The following is a 14,441-nucleotide window of genomic DNA, read 5'->3' as shown; positions in this document are numbered from 1 at the left end:
AAAAAAAAAAAAAAAAAAAAAAAAAAAGGAATATTGTGAAATAAAGATGCTGCCCAGGATTTCCTTGAACTGGAAAGCAATGTTTTCATATATAAAATCAAACTTGAGAGGGGCCGAAATGGTGCTGCTGGAGAGCGAGCAGTTCCTGACAGAGCTGACCAGGCTCTCCCAGAAGTGCCGGACGTCGGGCAGCGTGTACATCACCTTGAAGAAGTATGATGGCCACACTAAACCCATCTCCAAGAAGGGTCCTGTGGAGGGCTTTGAGCCCACAGACAACAAGTGTCTGTTAAGAGCTACGGATGGGAAAAAGAAGATCAGCACTGTGGTGAGCTCCAAAGAAGTGAATAAGTTTCAGACGGCTTCTTCAAACCTGCTGAGAGCTAACATGGATGGTCTGAAGAAGAGGGACAAAAAGAACAAGAATAAGAAGACTAAACCAGCACAGTGAAGGGCATCGAACTCCCTGATTTCACCAACTAACCACTGAGTTGCTATTTTTCCTTTGATTTTTACTTTTGGCTACATAGCTAGGTTTCTGCTTCCCCCACAGTAGCTGTTTTCATGCAAGATTAGGGTCATTTTGAAGAGAAGAAAGGTTACAGTGTTTATAAGGTAGTTGGTGGTAAGAAGCCAGTTTATTTTATATCCGGCTCATTGGTTTGTGCTGCATGCTTATATAGCCCTGGATTATAGATTAGAAGTTTCTGTAGTCGTCCCTGTGAAGAACAATGTATCATTAAATATGACTGTTTATCAGGGAAAAAAAATCAAACTTCTCCAAAGTTTAGAGTTGCTCTAAACTATATGATTCTCGTGAAAAGAAAGCCCTTCTTGTTGATGGTGTCAGGTAATTGGTGCTTTCTGCAGGGCATGACAGGCTGGTTTCTATGAAGGCTCCTAGGCAGGATGTGTCCCATTCAATCAGAATCATGATGCTGGCCATTTTCAACATTCCCTTGAAGTGACTCCCCCAACCTGGCCTGTCCACTGGGTCTAACCACTCTAAACCTCAGTCACCCGGTGAGTTTCAAGGACATGCGGTTCTTTCCCATGTCAACTGATAGTCATTATCTGTTACTAGTAATGCTGATAGTGGTAATAATAATTTGAGAAATGGCAGCATTTTAGGATTTAGGAAGTATGCTTAAATACCTTATCTCACTTGATCCTCAGCAATCCTGTTTATGAGGCTTGATTCACTCATGCAAAAAGATAAAGAAAACAAATAAACTTGACTCACAGGGACCTCGTGAGACTTGATGCTGTCAGAGCACTTGATGAGCTGCAGTTTGCTCTTCTTGTAACAGCCCAGGGAAATAAAGTGATGATTCCTCCTGTTTTATGATTGAACAACACATGTGCTCACATAGGGTACGTGAAATGCCCAGAGGTAGGACCCAAATCTAACGCTTTAGTCTCTTAATTTCTTGTGTTCCCTCAAATGACTGTACGTCAGGCCTGGTACCCAATTTTGCCAAGTTAGGCTCTCAAGTGCCATCTATGATGACAATTATTTATAAGTTATTAATGTGTCTTAATGTGCTCATTTAATGCTGTCAAAAAGACTACCCTCATTTCTGTTACATATTACAAGACTTTCCCTTCCAGGGAACATTCTCACAGTGATTTTTTAGAGATAATTTCCCCACACTTTTAATTTCTTTACCTATAACAAGAAAAGTTGGATTAGACCAGCTTTGATGTTCCATGATACCTGTGGATGAGGCAGAGATTCAGAGACATAGAACCTGAGTTCAAGTCTTGCTTCTGCCTCTAATTAGCTAAATGACTCTGAACAAATTATTTATCTTCTATGAATCTCACTAGCTCCTTTTTAAAACAAGAGAATGGTTATGAATATAGTGGCTATATAAATTATTGCCCATACTTAGACACTTCTGAGAATTGAAAGAGGATGCTACCTGGGCTAGGGCAGCAGATGTAACCTGGGACTGTTTGGGGGGGAAATCAGGACATGTGGCCACTCTGGTTATGGAAATATTGTCACCACTGGCTTGTGAGGATTCCATGGGAGCATGCAGGTGAAAGCATTTTGTAAACTGACAATTGCTATAAACACATTGACTTGAATAATTGATTTGAATAATGACATGAGTTCCATGGAAGATAGAACCTTTCTGGGTCTACACGTCCCTGATTTGCCTTAGGTAACAAAGGCTTGGCTCCTTCCTCACTTGCAGGGCTATTTTGAGAATAAATGAGATCATTCATAACTTAGACTTTGATCATAAAGGAGGACAAGAGGTTCGAGATAATGGCAGTGAGTGTGGTTTATTGAAAGAAAAGGAGCAAGGAAGTAAAAGCAAAACAGAAAGCAGTTTGAAAAGACAAACACAGGATGTGTTGTGTATGTGATATCAAGACATTCCTCTCTCGCATTGCTTCCTCCACTTGCCCCTAGACCCCAGATATAGAAAGTGACCCAAGTGAAGTGACTACCGGAGGCAAAGTGGCCACAAACATCTCTTAGGCAGGGACTGGTGTTTCAACAGAAACCAGTGATTCTCAACCTTTGCTACACATTCAAGCCATTCAGAGAGGTGTGGTTTTTTTTGTTTTGTTTTGTATTTTTTGAGTTGGAGTTTCACTCTGTCACACAGGCAGGAGTACAGTGGCACGGTCAAGACCACCATAGCCCCAACTTGCAGGGCTCAGGCGATCCCTCTGCCTCAGCCTTCTGAGTAGCTGGGACTACAGGTGTGCACCAACACGTCTGGCTACATTTTGATTTATTCTAGAGACGAGGTCTCACTATATTTCTCAAGCTCATTTTGAACTCGTGGACTCAGGCAATCCTCTTGGCTCAGCCTCCCAGCGTATTGGAATTACAGGCGTGAATCACTGTGCCCAACCATTCAAGGAGATATTAAAACTCCTGATGCCAGTTTGCTCCTCAGGCCAATGACATCAACATCTCTGTGGGTGGGACCCAGGGAAGTATTTTTATATCCACTCCCCAGTGACTCCAGTATGCTACTCTGGGAGAGCCACTGAGTTATAATCAGAGGTGGGTCCAGCTTCCACCACAGCTGAGATAGGTGGCCCTGCTAGTGCTGATTAAACATCCAGAACTTCTAACAGCCTCGGGGCACCACAGTCAGGAGTGTTGTTGACAGAATGCTTGCACCCAATCAGTGCTCAGTTGACAGATGCTGACAGACTAGTAAACCCTATCCACACGACTCCAGAATAATCCGTGCATGGGGTCTAGTCAAATAATCATCAATTCAGTGTGGGGAAAATAAAATGGAGTCCTGCTAATTGTCTGATGGAAAGGACTAGTTGTTTTGTTTACTGAGTGACCCAAAAGGCTCTGACAGTGATGCAGGGTGCAGTATAAGTGGTGATGACCCATGGTGTGGTCATCTGACTTCCAGAACAGACAAGATCAAATCTCGTGGTGTTTCCTCTATGACTCCAAGCTGCCCTGACTGTCCGGTCACCTTAAGCAGCTCTCTTAAGCATGAGCTCACTAGGATTCTGAAATTCCTTTCATCATATTACGTTACTGTGTTTTCCTTTCCCACTGTCTCCAGGTTTTGATCTGTAGTTGATAATCCAGTACACGGATCCCCCTGCCCTCCTGTGTCAGTGAGCACCCCCACTCTTGGCAACACATCCTTGGAGCACTAGTGTCAAAGGAAGAATGATGTGGATCTCAGGTGCCCTGGCAGGGTGGTGGGAGGGACAGATGACTGTGGGTCTGCAGAGACTGAAGTCTGCCGTCACTAGTGTCAGTTCCTGCCTCCCTGACAATACTTGTAGTCTCTCTGGGCATTTGTGGGCTCCCTTCAGGGCAGAGTGTCTGTCAATTTAGCCAGTCAGTAAGGTCAGAAGGTTTTCATTCTTGGTTCCCTTTGAGCTCCAAGTGCTGGTTCCAAGTTAGTGGTAGCGGGAGATGTGGTGGAAAAGTGAGACTTTGGTGTCAGACTGTGGTTTACCAGCTGTGTGTGCCAGGACAGGTCGCTTGACCTCTCTGAACCACTGCTTTAGTCAACCCAGTGCTAATAACAGCAGTGCGTCTTTCATGGAGTTGGCATGAACATTTCGAACTCTGTGTGTATCTGGGATATTATTAGTAAGGCCTCATCTGCAGACCCCATGTAGCCCAATGAGTGAAGGTGACACCCTTGGGCCTCTCTCCCTTGATGTATACAGGAAGTCAGAGGGTCAGTCCTTCCTGTTTCTGCCTCATTACTGGAGCCAGGAGTCAGACTAATGCCAGCTGGAATGCAGTGCCGGTACTGCTGCTGGATATGTTATCAGAGTCCGTGTCTGAAGTCACCTGGTTGGCCTAACTGTAGGGGAAGTGCGGAACCCTGGCCATCATTGGACTCTTCAAGCTCAAGGGAAATGATTCTTCCTGTCAGTTGCTCCCATATCCAAGAAAGCTCCTGCATCACCGCTTCCCCAAGGCTCTTGGCAGCTGAGCCAGGTGCATCACACCAGGGGGAGGGAGCTGCACCAGTACCCTCTTTTCAGTTCTGTGAGGGTGTTGTTGCAGGACTTCATTTCCTGTCCTATCACTGGGCTCTGGGGAGAGCCTCCCAGGCTTACCTGAAAGGTGTCTGTAACTTTGACCCTGGACTGAGAAAGAAGACTCTGTAGTCAAAGTCCTTTATTTCCAAGAGGGCCCCTGGTTCCCTTTGCAGATTTTCTTAGGCCCTCCCCAACTTTCCAGCTCTGCGTAGCTATAGAGATGCTCTCAAAAAATATACAAACACACGTACATGCATTATCTATCTGGATTACAGGAACAACATAGCAGGCTCTCAATATCTGGTATCTATTAAAATGATACCCAGAAGACATCCTTGGTTGTCTTTGTCACCAAGGTTGGAGGCACTGGAAATACTATAGGAGGAAAGTGGCTCAGCCTGAGTTTCCCAAAGATGCAGGTCTGTAAAGGGTTTTCTCCTCCCAGGGCATCTGAGCTCTCGTGTTCTGAGGGGTCCGCTCCACCTACTGGGGAAATTTCTCTGCCAGTTTCCTGAGTGATAACCTGCTTTGGAAACTCATATTTTCCTTCAAGAAGTATAGATTCTGAGATGTGAAATTCTTTAAGGACAAGACAGTCTGCTGTCAGAACTGAAATGTAGTCTTGCCAGTAGAAAGAAACAGTGCTGTTAACCTATAGAAGTATTCTCTGGCTCTGCTGGCCTGGAAGATCTATTTGTTGTAGCACTTGTGGTAAACAATGGCTAGGCTGATGGTGAAAAAATCACTGCACTTGCTTTCTTCACACATAAACTTGTCCAGTCCCTGTCCCCAAGGTTGAAATTTAAGAGGGTGGGGTAAGGCCCAGGCACTTGTAGCCTTTAAAGCAACCTCAGGGTGATTTTGAGGCTCATTAAAGACAGAACAGGAGTCAGAAGGGCAGTGTCTCCAGTCCCCACGTGAAGCATGCTTTTCACAGGATGGAGGAGGCTGGTGCAAATATGATTATTCACATGGGTCACCACAGAGTGACCACATAAACCAGAAAAGAGAGGAAAGGCATACTTTTTTTCTTTTCTTCATCTGTATTTTTGTATGATATAGGAGTAACATGTAATTTTAAAAGCAAGGCGTGAAAGATATATTAATAAGATAAAGAATGTAGAGTTAGGAGATTGAAGACAACCAATCAATCAATTAACCGATATACAGAAATGTTTATGGTGCACTTACTTTGTACCAGGCCCTGTGAAAGCTGAAGGGGTAGGGGGAGACTAGAGTAGAAGATGAGGTCCCAGCAGTCCACGAGTGTGTGCTGAGGTGTGCAGTGCAAACAAGTGTCTGTGCCACACGACTGATAGAAAGTGAGCCATGCAGATGACAGAGCTAGTGTGGTCCTCAGAAGGTCTTTAGAACTAGTTTGGAGGGAGATGGGACCTGAGTTGTGTCTCAAAGAATGATCAGAATTCACACAGGTGGCCAGGAGTAGACAACCACGTCAAGTCTAACAAAAGTATAGGTAAGGATGTTCAGGGCCCAGGAGCTTACAGGGTTGTCTTAAGTGAGTGGTGTATGAAGGGAGACAGCTGGAAAAAATAAACAACAAGAATCATGGGAGAGGGTCTTGAATGGTGGGTAAGTGGTTTCTTGTAAGTAAGGAGGAGTCACTGGGAGTGTCTACGTAGGGTAGGAGATTGACTTGGTCCTTGTTTAGAAATGTTGGTAGCTAGGCTGCATGGCATTGTGGGAAGAGCAATGAACTCAGAGTATGATGGAGATCCTAAGGTCCCTGACTTGACTGCAACATAATCTTTACTTGTAACAAAATTGCACATATGCCCCATACATTTGTAGAAATAGAAACGAAAAAAGAAGAAGACCTGGATTCTAGGCTTTGCCCTGCCACACACTAGTTGTGTGACTTTCTTTAAGGTCAAGTTTCCTTTCTGTAAAGTGGGATTAGCTATCACAAAATCATAGAATTTCTTATTTGGAAAACTCTCTAGAAATCGTGTTGTCTGACCCTTCTGATCAAATGTAACATTTGGGAACACAAGCCACATGGATTTGAGGAAGAAGTAAGATAAAGTGTGAGTTGCTGCTTATTTGCCATTGCTATTCTGGCCACATTCACTGTGACCATGTTGGAATAAGGAGAACCCGGGGACCGAGGCCAATGAGGAGGATATCCAGTGGTCCCAGCAGAAGTCCAGGTGAGGCCAAACTAGGACCGAAAGGCAGAGTGTGTGTATGTATGTGAATACAAAATTAGGTGCACACCTTGGAAGAAGCCTGTTGAAATACTGTCCATGAGGGCCACCAAGGCTTAAGATTCAGCAATTCCATGGAATATTCACCCCTGGAGAGATTAGCGCCGTATTTGGGATGGGACAAGTATTGATGGGCTCGACCATTGCTGTCTAAGACGCTGTAAATGATGACTGCAGATTAACTAATTGAGTTTTAAGGTTCCTTTGAACTCCAAAAGCTCATGAATCTATAATAGAATTAAGGCTGTGAGGAAGGAAGTTGCTGTTCGTGAAAATCATCTGCTTTGGGAACTGTTTCATTTGACGGGCTGGCAAGCCAGTCCCACACAGATGTTCCTTGAGTGTGCTGGAGAGTTGTACCCAAGCATCAGAGGGTGCTCAGGCTGGGAATGAGGATCTGGACTTCTGCTTAAAGTTGCAGTTGGAGAAATAAGTTCCCCAGAGGAGGGAGCATGGATAAGGTATACAGAAATAAGGACCGTGCTTTAAGAAATGTCCACCTGAGAGGGAATGAACACATGAGGAGTGAGCAAAGGTGCTGAAGCAACCAATGAGCAGTAGGAAACAAATGCAAAGTTCCAGGCAAAGGGAATGATGTGAATGATGACTCAGAGGCAAGCACATTAGTATTATCCTGGAAGAGCTAAGAGTTCTGCTTGGCTGGGGCAAAATGGGTGTGAAGGGATGTTGGGATGGTAGATGGAAATATAAATTACAGTTCTGTCCTAATCTGTTCAGGCTTCTATGACAAAATGCTACAAACTAGGTAACTTACAAATGACATAAATTGATTTCTTATGGTTCTGGAGACTGGGGAGTCTAAGATGAGAGCACCAGCAGATTCAGCATCTGGTGAGGGTCTGCTTTTTGGTTCATAAACGGTGCTTTCTTACCTTGTCTTCACATGGTGAAAGGGAAGAAGCACTAATCCCATTTCTGAGAACTCCATCCTTATGACCCAATCATCTCCCCTAAGCCCCACCTCCTAATATTACCAACTTGGAGATTATTTTTTAACATATACTTTTTAGAGGGACACGAACATTCACACCATAACAAGTTGGATCATGAAACATGTCTGATGGCAAGCTGAGCGATTCTGACTTTTGTTTATAATGTGGAAGATTGCATATGCTCTTCCTTGTTTGTGCAGCAATTGTATTTTTTAAATTCTAAAAATATTCCGTTATTTTATTATTTTATTGTATTATAAAGATGTGAGCTACAAGTCAGGATTAGCTACACAAGCAGGATGCATGCATGTGATGTTTGGACTTCCAACTGGTCCTCACGTCCCCTCGTTTAGGACCAGGCACCCTTTGTGATGCTATGTGCCCCCCTCCCATCTCCGCTGGCAGTGTCTATCAACTGCTGATCCCTCCCTTGTGGTCTTTGCAGCAAATGGGATGGGGTTGGAGACCATCATACTTCGTGATCTTTCACAGAAATAGAGAACTGAATACTGAATGTTCTCACTCACAAGTGGGACCTGAATATTAAGCAATTATATTTTAAAAGAGAGAGGAGTGCTTAATTATCTAAACTTGGTACACAGTACCCGAGGAAGGGTATTGGGACATGCAAGGTCTTTGCTGTGTGTCTTGGCTTGTCCACGGGCTATGGTGTATAGAAGTTTGGTGCTGGTACCCTACAGCTCTCTGGACCTTAAGGTAATGTTTTCACTTCTGTTTATTATTATTCTATGGTAAGAGGAAAAGAAGCAAATATCAGACTGAAGAAATTACACAAAAGTGAAGGAGGAGAGGGTGTGTAGTGAATGGAGTCCAACCGGGAGCATATTACTTAGAATGCAGAGGAAGTGAAAAATGTGTCCCAGTTAGGCTTTTAAAAATCCAATTTGGAAGGTTGTCATGGCAACAGGTAGAGGTTTCTCTATTCAGCCCAAGGTTCCTCTCCTCTTAATGTAGGACTCTGCATCCTAGTGCAACAGTGAGCAAAGGGCCAGTAAACACAGCAGGTAAAGGGGAGGGGTGATTTCACCTGCCTTTTATCCATATTCACATTTGAGTTCTGTGACATTTCAGTCAGAACATAAAACCTAGGACCCACAGTGTCTTTGGAATTTACTTCTGAAACCAAAGGAGCCATATGACTGTGGCCTTTTGTCACAAATGCCTCTGATTTTTCTTGTGTGAATAAATTTTTCCAGGCAGGGCTTCCCCCACAGGATTCAGAGAGAGAGGAGGCATGTAGGGAAAGTGATGAAGCCTTTCCTCATTCAAGTTCTTCACAAGTATAGCAGGAATCTGATCTGTTTGGCAGGATTATTTTGAGGGTCCAATAACGTAAGAAACATGAACCCCTATGTCCTAGGGTTTTCACTGTTTAGAGTAAAGTTGCTGTGTTGGCTGATATAGGCCAACTGCTGAAACAGCAACCCATCCCACAGCTCAATGCAGTGTTTGGTAAGCATCCTCCCTGCTCAGGCTCCTTCTACCCTGTGGCTCTGCCACCCCATGGGGCTATCAGCTCCTCTGCCAGGCTCTATATTCAGCTAGCACAGGGAAGACTGAAGGTGGAGGACAGGTAATAGGTTTGCAGGGCCCCTACATAGAAGCATCAAATCACTTCCACTCACTTCTCAATGGTGGAGAACTCACTCAATCCTATGGCTGTTCCTACGTGCAAGGGAGGCTGGGAAGAGTCATCTAGCTGTGCTTTCAGGAGAAAGGGGAAGCAGGTTTGAAGAATGACAAGCCAGTTTCTACCATAGAAACTAATGTGGTTTTTTTGTTTGTTTGTTTGTTTGTTTCCTACCACTGTCACCTCAGATGGCATCTCCTAGGCTGGCATCCCACCTGCAACCTCTCTCACTTCCTGTCCATCATGCTTCGTAGGGTCCACTTAATTTTCTTAGCATACTGTCTTTACCACACCTGCTCCCCTATCTGCTAGATCAAGTTCAACTGCTTCCACCTGATGTTGAACACCTGCATTCCTTTTCCGAATCTTATTTCCCATATTCCATTAAAATGGTTCCTTCTGTGTCCATACAGCTTTTTGTTTGTTTGTTTTTGTTTGTATTGATGGGATCTTACTATATTGCCCAGGTTGGTCTTGAATGCCTGACCTCAAATGATCCTCCCATCTCAACCTCCCAAAGTGTTGGAATTACAGACATACAGTTTTTAAAGCATCTTTGAATCTCTTATCCTTCAAGGATAGAAGAGATGTAATCCTCATCACATACTAGGTGATTTGTCAGGGGCTGCATATTGGGTTTATTTGTACAAATTGAAGAGAAACCTGGCAATCCTGACTTCAGATATGAGTGCTCTACACCAGAACAGGGTTTCTAGCCTTGCGTGATCATAAGCACTACCTGGGACATTTTCCAGATTTCATCCCAAATATGTGAATCAGAGTCTTAGGAAAAGAGGATCCCAGACATCTGTAATTTAACAGCTAGCATTCATTTGGTTAATGCCATCTTTTGAGTGCCACAGGTGATTGTGATGCACAGTCAGTCCGATTGGGGGAACACTGCCTATCACCTAACGGGGCCCCTTGGACTGTCCTGAACCCACAGGTGTGAGTCTAATGGTGAAAATTTAAAGCACTGTAATAGTCAAATGTCACAGATTTGGTATGCGACTAGTTTCCCACTGTTTTCAGGTCTCCCCAAGGAACACAGCATCCCAGTCATTTTAAATAGTGACCCTCGACCTTAGGTTCTATTCTGTGGCAGGTGGAATTGTAAGAGTGATCATGGGCTTGTTTTTTTTCTTTTCTTTTTTTCCCGCAAAGCTGCTCATCCCCATTTCCAGAGTATAATGTTTACGGTCCTTGAAAAGGAAAATGTTGGGAAAGAGACTAGGAGGGGGTGGGAGTGGGGAGAGAGAAGAGGAAAAAGGGTAGGAGAGACAGAGGGAAACTGAGGTGACTTAGAACATAGAAAACTCAGGCTCCATTTCCCAGTCCTCTTTGGTCCCCTGAGTCTGCATTTTTAGAAGTCAGGACATCAGTTTGGAAACGGAATAATAATAGCAGGGGCCATGTGCTATTCTGAACACTTTATTCACAACTTATAGTTGAGGAAACTGGCGCTCAGACTGAGGCCCCTCTGACTAAGACCACAGAGCGAGGACATGGTAGAGCCAAGCTTCAAACGCTGTCCCCTGGCATCAGGTTCTGTGATCTGCTGCCTCATTTCACCCAGTCCCTCCCAGTTTTACAAGGAGAAAGTACGGTGGTGAATCTGGAGGCATTTGTTCCAATGGTGAGCAAGAGTGAGATGGCCAAGGCGTTGCCTTCCTTAATTATCCATAGGTCACAGTGACTGGTCCAAGGCCAAGATTAGATCTCTGCACTTAGGCAAGGGGGCAATTATCAGACAGGGTGAGTAACAGCTGGTTGAAGACCTATCTGTTCTCAAGTCTCCTCTCTACTTCTCTGCTGTAGTGACATTAATTTCCACTCTGCGATTAAATCCCTTTGTTTTAAGGAATGCTCCCCAGAGTTCCTTTTTAAAATACAAGTGTGTTACTGGTAATGAGCTACCCATGGATGCCGTAGCACCAGCTGACACATTAGGTAGAACTACTTTATCAAGTCAGTGGGCAGAGGGAAGAGGACCAGAAGGAAGTGATAGAGAGGACCAGAGGTTCCATGCACCTCTGGGGTACTATGTGTGCTGTGCTAGGTGTCTGTTAGGGCATGGAGGAAAACCAATCTTGCAATGTGGGGATGGCCGTCGAAGGCAGCTTTTGTCCCTGGCCAGTGTACCCAAGAGCTGACCATTGGCCCAAGTGCCTCAGTCAGGATTCCAGTTGAGTGAAACTCAATTTTGCAAGCATGAAGCCCTTGACTTGATAGATCTTATGTTTATTCCAGGAGATTCTTACTCCTTTACTAAGAACTAGACTCATTTATAGGTATGTGTAATAGATTTTCCCCTACACACACACACACACACACACACACACATTATACACACATAGAAGGTATAAAAAAATGTGTACACATTTTAAGAATAATAATTTTGGCAAAAGCACTTTCCATTTTGCTCTTTTAAGAATGCATCATATGCTTGTTCTGCTAATTCCTGTCTCACGTGCATGTTTTTGGTAGACTTCTGTGTAAGCTGTTCCAAAACCATAACAGAAGAAGGAGGACTTGTTGCTGTGGGGAGGCCCAGACAGGTTAGGCTATTATAATGCCAGATAGCTGACTGAAAACAGGGTTGAAGTTTATCACAGCTGTGTACAATTTAAGTGTGTTGGAGGTTTTGTTGCATACTCATGCCTCCATTGTTGTACTTCCATAATGTTCTTGAAATGGTCTTGTGCTCCTGGAACAACAAGCATGCTTCCACCATTTTCTTTGACTGTCCTGCCTGTCGCATGGTGACATTAACATTCATTTGGTTAACGCCATCTTTTAAGTGAATGTCATACTACACATTGCTAACGTAATTCAATTAAACTTTGAAAAGTAATACATAGATAATATCTCTCATAATGTGTTATGCATTTTTTTAGTACCCCTGTAACACAAGAGTGGGGCATGAGGGGAGAGGCCCAGTCGAGCGCAGGCAGAGGAGGGGAGAAGACATCGTCTACCTCTTCCCCTCCCTCCCCCATAGACCTGTTGCCAAGGCAGATTTCAGAGCAGGTGATGAAGGGACACCAGTTGTTCACCCCTATTAAGACCCCAGGAACTTTTCTTGAACCCTCCCCAAAAAAGTAAAGACACTGCTGGAGAAAAGCCAGCACTGTCCTTTCTGGTCCCCTTCCTAGTTTACGTCACCCTAAAGGATGATAAGAAGCTTAGCTAGGCCTAAAGCGCCTCAGAAAGCATTTTCCATTTGTGTGCCAGGAATTGCTCTAACAAGGGCGAGGCAACTTTCATTCCAGAGTGGGCAATAAATGGCTCTCAGCATGCCTGGTTAGTGAACACTTTGGAGTGAAGGAATACACAGGCATCAGTTAAAGGCGGGGAAGGCGTGGCTATCAGAAACACCTAGTTGACGAAGGGTTTGTGACGTGGGGGAAGGATGGTTAACAAGGAGCTGGGAAAAGAGGCTCAGGATGGAAGACAAAGATCATCCATGTCATGGTTCTGCTCCCTGGACTTGATGCTGATTTCCTTCAGCAAGGTTCAATTCAGTAGGACAAGAACAACTGAAAATGGTTATTTTAAGTCACAGATCAGATGGATCCCCTCCTTATGCTGGTCATCTCCTGTTTTATATACTGTATTCTTACAATAAAGTAACCTAGAGAAAAGAAAATGTGGTTAAGAGAATCACAAGGAAGAAAAAATAGATTGACTCTTCATTCAGTGGAAGTAGCTCAGCGTAAGAGTCTTCACTGGTGTCATCTTCACCGTGAGTAGGCTGAGAAGAAGGAGGGAGTGGAGGCGTCAGTTTTGACCCCTCAGGAATAACAGAGGCAAAAGAAAATGCCCCGACAAGTGGACCTGTGTATTACAAACGCGTGTTGCTCAAAGGTCAACTGCATACACACATAATATATAGGATATACATGCAAATTATATATATGTATATATGTGTATGCCTTTCTCCTGATATTTTAGGGCCAATGCTGAAATGCCCATATCTGCATGCTCAACACATGATATTGCTACACAGATCCATATATATCCTTGTTTTTATTCCATATTCAACAGATGCTGAGTAATAGAGCAATACAGTGGAGTTCAGAAAACGTGGTTTTCCACTCTGCTTCCTGCCATTCTGTTATTTTGAACTGGCAACTCAAGTTTCTTCATCCCTAAAATAAAGGGATTGGATGAAATGATATCTGAGGTCCCTTTCAGCTCTAAAAGTTGATCCTTTGATTCTCCTGTGTGTTGAGCTCTGTGCGAGGTCTCGTGGGATATTCCAAAGGAATTCTGCTCTCAAGGAGTTTACAATATACTTGGTGAAGGGACTGGAGCACCCATAACCTAGATTGGGTCCAGCAAATAATCTCTGTAAAGTGTCACATGATAAATATTTTAGACTTTGCAAGCTCTACAGGCTCTGTTGCAGCTATCCCACTCTGCTGTTTTGTATAAAAGCAGCTATAGACAATATGTTAATGAGTAGATTTACCCATGCTCTATTAACACCTTGTTTACAAAAACACATATGAGCTGACCCCTGACCTACCTACCCATCTAACAAGGAGCTAAACTGAATATGGCATGGTGCCCAGAGCTGTGGGCTTGACCTTCACTGTAAATGAGATAAGAGGCCCTTTTCACCTGTCACTGTCCATTCCGTGATGAGGATCTGGTGACCTCAGGATTGAGTTGTAGGATGAAGCATCTGAATTTCTTGGAGAATGTTTCTGTGTGAATCCAAGTTTTAATATTACTATTCTGCATATAATGACATATTTGCAGAGGCTGAGGCTTAGGACTCTGTTACCAGACTCATAAAAAGATTTTTGTGGTCATGGACTCAAGTCCTTGTGTGGAAGAACCACATGAGGAAAGAATTCATTCTCTGATTCCACCACCATGTTCGTTTTCATTCCCCTGTACTTGGGGTGTTGTTCTGAGAAGTGATCTCTTTGATATATACTGCTTGACCTGTCTCCTACCAAGCCACATGCTGCTGACACATGGTGTGTTATCTATGTGCTGAGACATGGCCCTCTGGCAGTGGGAGCATGCAGTCGGTCTACCGAGGGATATCACTGTGTGGAAAATGCAAGAATTACTTCATTCTGAAACTAACTT

At 43.9% G+C, this 14,441-nt stretch overlaps 1 protein-coding gene and 1 pseudogene across 3 annotated transcripts in view; both read left to right on the top strand.

Annotated features, from left to right (window-relative positions):
• Positions 1-14,441, top strand: part of CLIC5 (chloride intracellular channel 5) — a 172,743-nt gene that overhangs the window by 66,396 nt on the left and 91,906 nt on the right. The gene's annotated exons all lie outside the window — the stretch shown is intronic.
• On the top strand, positions 110-760 carry LOC103259538 (annotated as a pseudogene). The gene has a single exon (XR_504240.2). The product of XR_504240.2 is annotated as a signal recognition particle 14 kDa protein pseudogene (transcript).

The sequence above is a fragment of the Carlito syrichta genome, unplaced genomic scaffold (assembly GCF_000164805.1).
Source record: "Carlito syrichta isolate Samal-C Ts95f unplaced genomic scaffold, Tarsius_syrichta-2.0.1 Scaffold302862, whole genome shotgun sequence".
Classification (NCBI taxonomy): Eukaryota; Metazoa; Chordata; class Mammalia; order Primates; family Tarsiidae; genus Carlito; species Carlito syrichta.
This window is presented reverse-complemented; position numbering and strand designations above follow the sequence as displayed.